This window comes from Neovison vison, chromosome 7 (genome assembly GCF_020171115.1).
Source record: "Neovison vison isolate M4711 chromosome 7, ASM_NN_V1, whole genome shotgun sequence".
Classification (NCBI taxonomy): Eukaryota; Metazoa; Chordata; class Mammalia; order Carnivora; family Mustelidae; genus Neogale; species Neogale vison.
This window is the reverse complement of record NC_058097.1, coordinates 198,086,831-198,096,189: the sequence shown is the minus strand read 5'-3', so window position 1 is coordinate 198,096,189 and position 9,359 is coordinate 198,086,831.

The following is a 9,359-nucleotide window of genomic DNA, read 5'->3' as shown; positions in this document are numbered from 1 at the left end:
GTCTCCACGGCCCAGCACATAGGAGGTGCTTTAAAAATATTTGTTGGCTGCATGAATGGGGCTCTGAGCCTTTCAGCCTGTGGCCCCATTTCCAGGTGTTCTGCGAGTACCGGTGGGGAGGGAATGTGTAGCACGTGGAACGTCCGACATATACCAAAAACGAAAATATTCAGTGTTTTCTGTGACAACACTGGCATCCCAGGCTCACCCGGACGCCTAGCCTCGGTAACTCCTCCCGTTCCTGAAATGCACTCCGCTGTCTTCCCCCATCTCTGTGGGCTGGAATCCCCTGGTCTCCCTTCACCCCTTCGGGGAAAATCGGTCCCTTCTCCAGGCAACGTGAGCTTAGTTCTCTCTCTCTCACCAGGTAGGTGCTCATCCCATCCCCATTTCAAAGATGAGGACATTGAGGCCAAGGTCTCCTAGTCAGCCAGTTGGAGGAGCTGGGATCTCCACCTAGGGAGGCTGACCCCACTTTGATGTACATCCCTCTGCTGACACCCGTCCAGTTGCCTCTCCCCTTGCTTGCCATGCTGGCGTCTATCACCTGTCTGCAGGGACCCGAGAATTCGCAGACTGTCCTCTCTCGCAGCTCTGCCTCCTCCTGGCTGTTCCTGGAACCTCAATACACTGTGAGTCCCAGCAGCGTTGCTGGTGGGATCGAACCTAATTCCGCCCCTTCCTACTCCACGCCAAGCACCTGCTCTTTTAGCCTCTTTCCTGGGGCGGTGGTAGAGGAGGCACCCTAAGTTTCTCCATCTTTTATTAAATATGTGGATGATTTAGGTATCAGGTATATAACGAAATGATTTCGGTATTTGTATCTGTTGTGAAATGATCTCCCCAAGAAGTCTAGGTAACGTTTACCACCGCACGGAGTTCAAACATCTTTTTCTTTTGACGAGAACTTTTTTTAAAAAAAGATTTTTTAAATTTATTTGACACAGAGAGAGAGTGAGCAGGAGAACACAGCAGGGTGAGTGGGAGAGGGAGAAGCAGGCTTCTCAGCCCGATGCGGGGCTCGATCCCAGGACCCTGGGATCATGACCTGAGCCAAAGGCAGATACTTAACTGGTTGAGCCATCCAGGCATCTCCAAAGCCTGTATTTTTTGAGGAATGTTCATGCTGTTTCCACAGTTATGTTTGTCGAAAGAGTGTGAACGACCCCTTGACTGGACCCCTGAACTTGGGCTTGATCAGACGGTACTATCCCACAGTAACACCCTCACTTGGCCTGAGCCCAGCTCTGCCCTGGGCCCCACGGTCCCTCCTGTCACTGAGGTGGGAGAGGCGGCTGGTACAACGGCCCCCAGCGGGGAATCCTGGGCTGCTGAGCCGGAGCGCCCGAGACTCCGGAGCTGCCTCTTCCCTCCCCAGGGAATCGCCACTCCCGGCCAGTCCTGCCTCACCCCTGCCCCACTCCCATCCGGAGGCCCCTGACTTGCTGGAACCTCGGCCAAGAGGGCCTTCGCCGTGGCTGGGAGGTGATCCCTCTCCCCCAACAGCAAGGGGACCCTGAACTCAGGGGGCCTGATAATGGGGCCCGGGCGGCCATCCTGGTGGGTCCAACCTCTGGCTGTGGGTGGGGAGGGGGTTGTGAGCGGGGCTGAGGGCCAGGCTGTATGTGACCCCGGTGTCCCGGGCTGCCCCGCTTGCTAGCTGGGCAAGTCACATCTCTGCCAGCCTCGGTTTCCTGTCTGAAAAACGAGACTAGCACCTGGCTGGCTGGGTTGTTAGGGTTCGAGGAGGTTAGTGGCAATACAGTTGGCCTTGACCACTCCTTGTTCTGAGCCCTGCGGTCTGGCCCCGGCTCTGGTGAGAGGCTCCCTTCAGTGAGGTCTTTCTGCCAGGAGCTGAGCTCACAGGGTGGGGCGGGCCTCGGGGGCCACATATCAGTTGTTCTCTCTTTCCTGGGAGCTGGTCCAGAGACCAGGGGGAGGGCGTCTGCTTTTCATCGGGGGGGCGGCTGCCTCTAATTCCTTTGGCATCTCAGCTTGTCAGGAGGAGGGAGATGCACTTAACCGGTTGTGGACCAGCTTGGTGCTGAGGCACGGGCGGGCGCTGGGCTTGGAATCCGCCAGCTGGGACCGAAGGCTAACGGGGCCACTTACTGGTTGTGAGACTCGGGTGAGGCACCCACTGCCTCTGAAGAGGAGCCCACTGGGACACGGGAGTAATCATTTCTGCTCTGCCTACTCCCCAAAGCAGAAATCCAAGTCAAAGTGCTTGGTAAACCACGGAAAAGATGAAACGGGGGTCCCCCTGCCATTGGAGGTGGGATGGGGGCCTCTGCCCAGGGACCTCACCCCAGGCCTGCAGACCCAGTGCCTAGACCCTTGTCCGGAATGGTCAAAGCCAACTATTGGGTCCTTGGAACAGAAGCACATTTCAGGAGGTGCCGGCTGGTGGTCTTGAAGAGCGGTCGGGCCCAGAAAAGGAAGAGTTCACCCCGGTCAGTGTGGCTTGGGAGAAAAAGAACACGGCAGTCAGAGTTCCTGCGAGCTTACTATACGCCAGGCACACGTCTAAGAACTTTCCACTTAAGTAGTTGACAAGGGGCGCCTGGGTGGCTCAGTGGGTTAAAGCCTCTGCCTTCAGCTCAGGTCATGATCCCAGGGTCCTGGGATCAAGCCCCGCATCAGGCTCTCTGCTCAGCAGGGAGCTTGTTTTCCTCTCTATCTCTTTGCCTGCCTCTCTGCCTACTTGTGATCTCTGTCAAATAAATAAATAAAATCTCAAAAAAAAAAAAAAACAGGAAAAAGTAGTTGACAACGACCCTCCGAAGGAGGTTTCTATCATCCCCCCTCTTTAAACCTGTTGTTAAGGGTAAAAAGGCATTTTTGGATGTGCAGAGTCTGGGGAGCATCTCCCATCCTGGGGCAGTGGGCCGCCGTGCCTGCAGCGGGAGGAGTTGGCCTCGTGGGGCCCTGGCAGCCCACCCCGGGGGTTAGGTTTGAGATGGCAAGCCGGGCAACGCTACAGGCTCTTGTGTGACCTAATCCTTGAGGGTGGGTGGGATGGGGCTCCTAGGAGGGGGGCAAGGGCCTTAATGGGCTGGCTTCAGGGTGTAGAGTCCAGGAACAAGGAGAGAGGTTCCTCATTCTTCTGTCTTCATACTTGAGGACATGCCCAACTGCCACCCAGGGAGCCCCCAGGGGACGCCTTGACTTTGAGACGGGCTCAGAAGCTGGGCTGTGGGTGGCCCAGGGGCCTGAGCTCTCAGAGCCCTGGGAGGCCAGGCTTGCAGCCAAGTGGCCTGAAGCGGGTCCTACACGGGCCAGACTGCGCCCCATCGCGGGTCTGACCCCAGGAAGGCAAGGCGGCCTTGCCTGCTGGTTTACAGAGGAGCCTAGAGCTTTCTGCTCACACTGGCAGAACAATGGCATCTTCCTGGTCGGAGCCCCCTGCACAAGCCTGGTCATGGGGGCTGGCCCAGCTAGGGACGGAGAGGTAGGGCAATGGGGCCTCAGTGATTAGAAACAGGAAGCAGGGCTGGAACATTTTCTCCCAAATAGAATGCAGTCCGGGGAGGCCACCGCAGAGTTGGCCACGGTGGAGGCTTTCCATTCGGACGATTCGGGTGCCCACACATCAGTAGGACACTCTGGGGAAGTAAAGGCAGGTGTGTGGCACCCTCCCAGGGACGGGCTGCCTGCTTTCTGCAGCACCTCTGAGCGAGGACCGGGGGCTGGGAACGCGGGGTGTGCATGGGGGAAATTCCATTCTGCGGGGCACCTCACCCTGCGTCCTGACCATTTCTGCTTGGAGGCAGTCGGCAAGCACGCTGGAATTTCTAACCAAGACAGGGACAGGGTAAGAGAAGGCTTGGGGGAAGCGGCAGAGTTTTTTAGCCATGAGGCATCCAGGGTGTGATATCTGTGCAAAACCCAGAGATGAGATGAACAGAGATGGCCAGGAAGATTGGGAAGGCCCGGGGCAGAGAGGCCAGATCCAGGGTGAGGTCACCGGGGAAGCATGCGGGCCCACAGTGAGCTGTGGGCTGAGTGGGCCCAGGGGAAGGGAGGGGAGCAGACGGAAGGGAGGAAGGGAAGAACTCGCTTTGGCCTTTCTTACTTTGTAAAAGATTAAGTACTTGGTGTCTGAATGGAACGTTGCGGGAGAGAGGTCAGGAGTTCAGTCCCCCAGGGATCTGGTGCTGGATGGACAGTGGGACATTGTTCTCGAAGGCAAGAGAACCCCAGCCTTTGTCTCATTCCACGTCCACAGTAAATATTCCGGGATTTGGGGTGAGACCAGCGTCCACCTGTGCTAATTAGTCGGTAAATACTTTGGGAAAGTGCTCTTTGCCGGAGAGGCACTTGGGGTAGCTCTTGTCTGGCAGGGCTGGTCTTGGGAAAGGTTGAAGGGTGAGCACAGCCGGGAAGGGAAAGTGACCTGGGAAGGGGCCACGGTTTCTGGTGGCCACACAGGGGGAACTCGATCCCCACCTGTTCTTCTGACGCCAAGTCATTCTTTGCCAAACTTCTGGGTGGGGCTTTGTGCTCTTGGCACAACCTGCATTTCCCTTTCCAAAACCTGGAGCCCAGTCCTGTTCCCACAGCCCGGCTCTGGAGGCGTCTGGTGCAGAAGGGACGGCCACGTGTGTGTTCGGAACGGCCAGCCCGGCCCCCAGCATCCCAGTCACGCGTTCTAGCCAAATGCTCACCCGATGTCATGAGGAGGCAACCTGGCCTCCTGCGGAGGTATGACACCGCCTGGCCCCAGGTCCTGATTGCCTCGCCAAGTCACGGGGGCCGAACTCCGGAGAATAGCCACGGGGGCCCGTCACTCATCCAGACTGACTGTGGGATTTGGATACACCTGTTGTTGGCGGTGTTTTTTCTTGAGAAAACTGCAGACATTTGGTGAAAGTTTATTGACATGGAAAGGTGGATTGTTAACTGAAAAAAGGTTTTATTATTTTTTAAATTATTTTTTAAATGGTTTTTAAAATTATTTTAAAAAATTTAAAAAGATTTTATTTATTTGACAGAGCTAGAGATCACAAGTAGGCAGTGAGGCAGGTAGAGAGAGAAGGGGAGGCAGGGAGCCTTGCGCTGAGCAGGGAGCCCAATTCAGGGCTTGATCCCAGGACTCTGAGACCATGACCTGAGCCAAAGGCAGAGGCTTAACCCACTGAGCCACCCAGGCACCCCTGAAGAAAGGTTTTAAAAAGCATGGATGGTATGATTTCATTTTGGAAGATAGACTCACGAATATACAGCAGGTGTTAATAGCGTAGTCACTGGGTGGTAGGAAATGTTCCCCCTATTTTTTTGTTTTGCAGGATTTATGTTTTCTTGTAACTTATTTAAGAATTGCTATTTCTTCCAAGTTCTACAATGCACACATAGCTCTTTTACTTAATTACAAGGTTATTTTTAACTTAAAAATGTTGATTAAAAATTGCTACCCTGGAAGGGAACAATCCAGGGGCTGTTTGAACCAGAACATTGGGTGGTGGACCCTCAGTCTCACCTCAGAGACTGGGAAGAACTGACCTCTTTTTCCCTTTTCTGCTAGTTATAGTTTAGAGCCAAAACCCCGTCCAAGTTCTGCACAGAATCCAGAAAGTGGTGATATTTGCGGAACAAAAACCAGTTAACTCTAAGATGATCAGTGATTTAAAAAAAAAAAAAAAAAAAAAGGAAAAGGAAAAGAAAAAAGAGACTGAGAATCCCAGTCTGCTGTCCTCTGTCAGCCCCATACATGCCTGCCCCTTCTTGCTCACTGCCTGAAAAATCCAACTTCACTTTATTATTTTTTTCAAAGATTTTATTTATTTGATAGAGACACAGTGAGAGGAAAAACAAGCCAGAGTGAGAGAGAGAGAAGCAGGCTTCCTGCTGAGCAAGGAGCCCAATTCAGGGCTTGATCCCAGGACCCTGGGATTATGACCTGAGCAGAAGTCAGACACTTAAGGACTGAGCCACCCAGGCGTCCCCCGCCCCCAACTTCGCTCTAATAGAGGGTTAGGAGGAAAAGCAGAGTTTGAAGGATAAAGTTGTTAAAACGTGGTGTTCTCTCCTGGTTCTCACCTGTAGGCTCTTGGGACGGCCCCTTCGCTCTGTGCGGGTCTTGGAAAGCGCTGGCAGCCGTGAGAGAGATCATGAGGATGGGCAGGGAACAGAGAGGCTGAGATCAACCTCAGTTTAATCTGAGGAAACTCCAGTTTTCCGGCCCTTTTTTCATCTTTCAAAAGGTGTCCCTGTGGGAGTCCATCTTTAAGTCCCTGCAGGACACAAGCTATGTATGACCGTGGAAGTTGTTTTGGGGTGGATGAAAGCGAGGTAGGGTACGGGGGAAAGGCACTTGCCCGCTGAATGGAGCCTGCACCCAGGTTGGGACCACTCTGGGCACCCACATCCACTCCCGGCCCCAAGCCTACCTGTGGTCCAGGCCCAGATCTCCCAACCCCTTTCCCGGGCCTGGTGCGCCTCCGTCCTTCAGTCTGGCCCCTATCGCCTTGGGGGCTACACAGGGAGAAGGAGGAGGACGCCTGGGTTTCTCCAAGCCGGACCAGCTTCTCTGGGCACCTCCTTACTCCCTGGTTGGTATGAAGTCTGAAAGCACTGCTGGTCTATGCCAAGATCAAGGCTGCCCGAGGACCACAGGGCGGGTGTGGGGCTCCAGGGCCATGTCCCCTGCCAACTTCTCCGAACACCACCCACTTCTAATGAGAGGGATCCCCACAAGGACCAAAGCACACGTCCCATTCTACCTTCCTTCTCACTCAGAGGTTGTAATCTCTCATGCCAGAAAGGAACACGTTCGGGAAGGATGTCATTTGGGAAAAAAAAAAAAAATTATTGTGCCGTAGCTATGAGGTTAAGGCCCCTTCCAGCCCACTGCTGACCAGGGCATCTGCTGGAGCAGACACCCCCTCTGGACTCTGGGCCCTTCTTGTGCTCCTTCTCATCTCACCATTTTAGCAAGTTTAGTCCAAAGAGAGTCCTCCTGGCTGGAAGGAGCAACCGAGGGCAGAGGCTGGGGCTGTCTGAGTGCGCTCACCCGGGGGTCGCTGGCATCGGGCGTCAGGTGTGGAATGTGCTTCTGTTGTTTTAAGCGTCAGAGATGTGGTTTAAGAGTCAGAGACATGGGGCGCCTGGGTGGCTCAGTGGGTTAAGCCGCAGCCTTCAGCTCAGGTCATGATCTCAGGGTCCTGGGATCGAGTCCCACATCGGGCTCTCTGCTCAGCAGGGAGCCTGCTTCTTCCTCTCTCTCTGCCTGCTGCTCTCTCTGCCTACTTGTGATCTCTGTCTAGTAAATAAATAAAATCTTTAAAAAAAAAAAGAGTCAGAGACATGATTGATTTTGATGGGCCCTTTGGGGCGTTTGCTAGCACTGTTTTTGGGACAATGCTGCTCTAAAATAAACTGTAGTGTTTGGATGAAAATGAAGGTCAGGAACAGGAGTCCTCTTTTCGTCCCAAATTTTCTGACTAGGTTATACTGACGCAATCAAAGATCGGTTGGTCAGAGATGATGCTGAGTGAACTAAGTCAAGCAGAGAGAGTCAGTTATCATATGGTTTCACTTATTTGTGGAGCGTAACAAATAGCATGGAGGACAAGGGGAGATGGAGAGGAGAAGAGAGCTGAGGGAAATTGGAAGGGGAGGTGAACCATGAGAGACTGTGGACTCTGAAAAACCATCTGAGGGGTTTGAAGGGGCGGGGGGTGGGAGGTCGGGGTACCAGGTAGTGGGTATTGGAGAGGGCACGGATTGCATGGAGCACTGGGTGTGGTGCAAAAGCAATGAATACTATTGCACTGAGAAGAAATAAAAAATTAAAAAAATTAAAAAAAAAAAAAGATCAGTTGGTCTCCCTTGTGCGCCCCGGCAACGCTGGACGTTTTATGGTTTGCTGCCCTCTTGTGGTGCAGAAATGGTGACGAGTCTCTCCTCTTTCCCACAGCATCTGGCTCAGGGGAGCATGTGCGGGACAAAACAGCCACACGAGGTCTCTGCTGAGGGATTTCCCAGGCTAGTGGAGGTGACTTTTCATTGAACCAGGGTCCGAGGGCAACAGTCCACGCCTTGGGCTGCACAGGGGGCTGACATACATACCCTTCCCTAAGTGGGGTGCCCGGCCAAAGAGGTCAGAGGCCCCCAGAGCCTCCAGCGGTCTTCGACGACTAGAGTTGCTTTCCTTGGGGACGGTGGAACTGATGGGCACAGAACGAGAAGCTTCAGCTGGGCTTCCTCCTGCCTCAGCTCCCCCCCTTATCCTCGGAGCGACGCCTACCTTCTTCCATCTCTCCTTCCCCAACCTCTCATGTAATCCTGCTTTGCCTCCTTTTCGGGCTGAATTGTATCCCCTCAAAACTGGTATGTGAAAGCCCTAACCCCCAGTACTTCCGCACGTGACTGTATTTGGAGACAGGGCCTTGGAAGAGGTGGTCGAGTTAATGGGGCCGCTGGGGTGAGCCCTCACCCCATCTGACCGGTGACCCCATCAGAAGAGGGAAGTTGGCTACAGACGTGTGTAAAGACCACGTGAGGACCCAGTGAGAAGGCGGCCACCGGCCAGCCAAGGACAGGCCTCAGGAGACACCTTGGCTTCCAGCCTCCAGAGCTGTGAGAACGTAACTGGCCATTGCTGAGCCCATGTCCGTGCTGTTCGTTCTTGGCACAGCCCTAGCGAACGAATACAGCCCTAACATAATACTTATTTCTACAGGGAAGTGGTTGTATTTTTGAGTTTTTTTCCCCCTCTTTTTCTTTAGTTTAGAGAGAGAGAGAGAGAGAGCGAGCGAGCGGGTGAGCGCCGAAGGGGGCAGAGGGAGAGGGAGAAAGAGAATCTCAAGCCGACTCCCTGCTGAGTGTGCTCAGCGCAGGGCTTGAGCTCATGACCCTGAGTTGGACGCTTAACCGACTGAGCCACCCAGGTGCCCCAACATTTTGAGGTTTTCAAGGATAGAAATACACTCAGTCCCTTGTGGGTCCAGCCACAGTTTCTCTATCTGTCCAGAGGATCCTAAACATGGAGCAGTTTTCCTTTAATCTCGTTTAGTCTTTATGGCAATCCATTCCACAGATGAAAACATTCCTAGAAGTTAACTTGCCCAGGGTCACCCGAATGGTGGGGACAGTCAGGATTCAGACTCAGCCGGGCCCCTGAGTGCCACCTCCTTGTCCGTAACTCAGAGCGGCCGGCCAGCCTGGGAAGGTCATGGGCAGGGATCAGGAAGGGGCTGGCTGTTGGGTAAACTTTGAGAACATTGACCATTTTCCCTGCTGATCCTTGCAAATGGTGGTCTGGTTTCTCTTTTAACCCACCAAGAAAAAGCTCCATTTCTCTGAAAAACTGTCCAATCTACTCCATGGGGCAGGACGTATGGACACCCCCACACCAC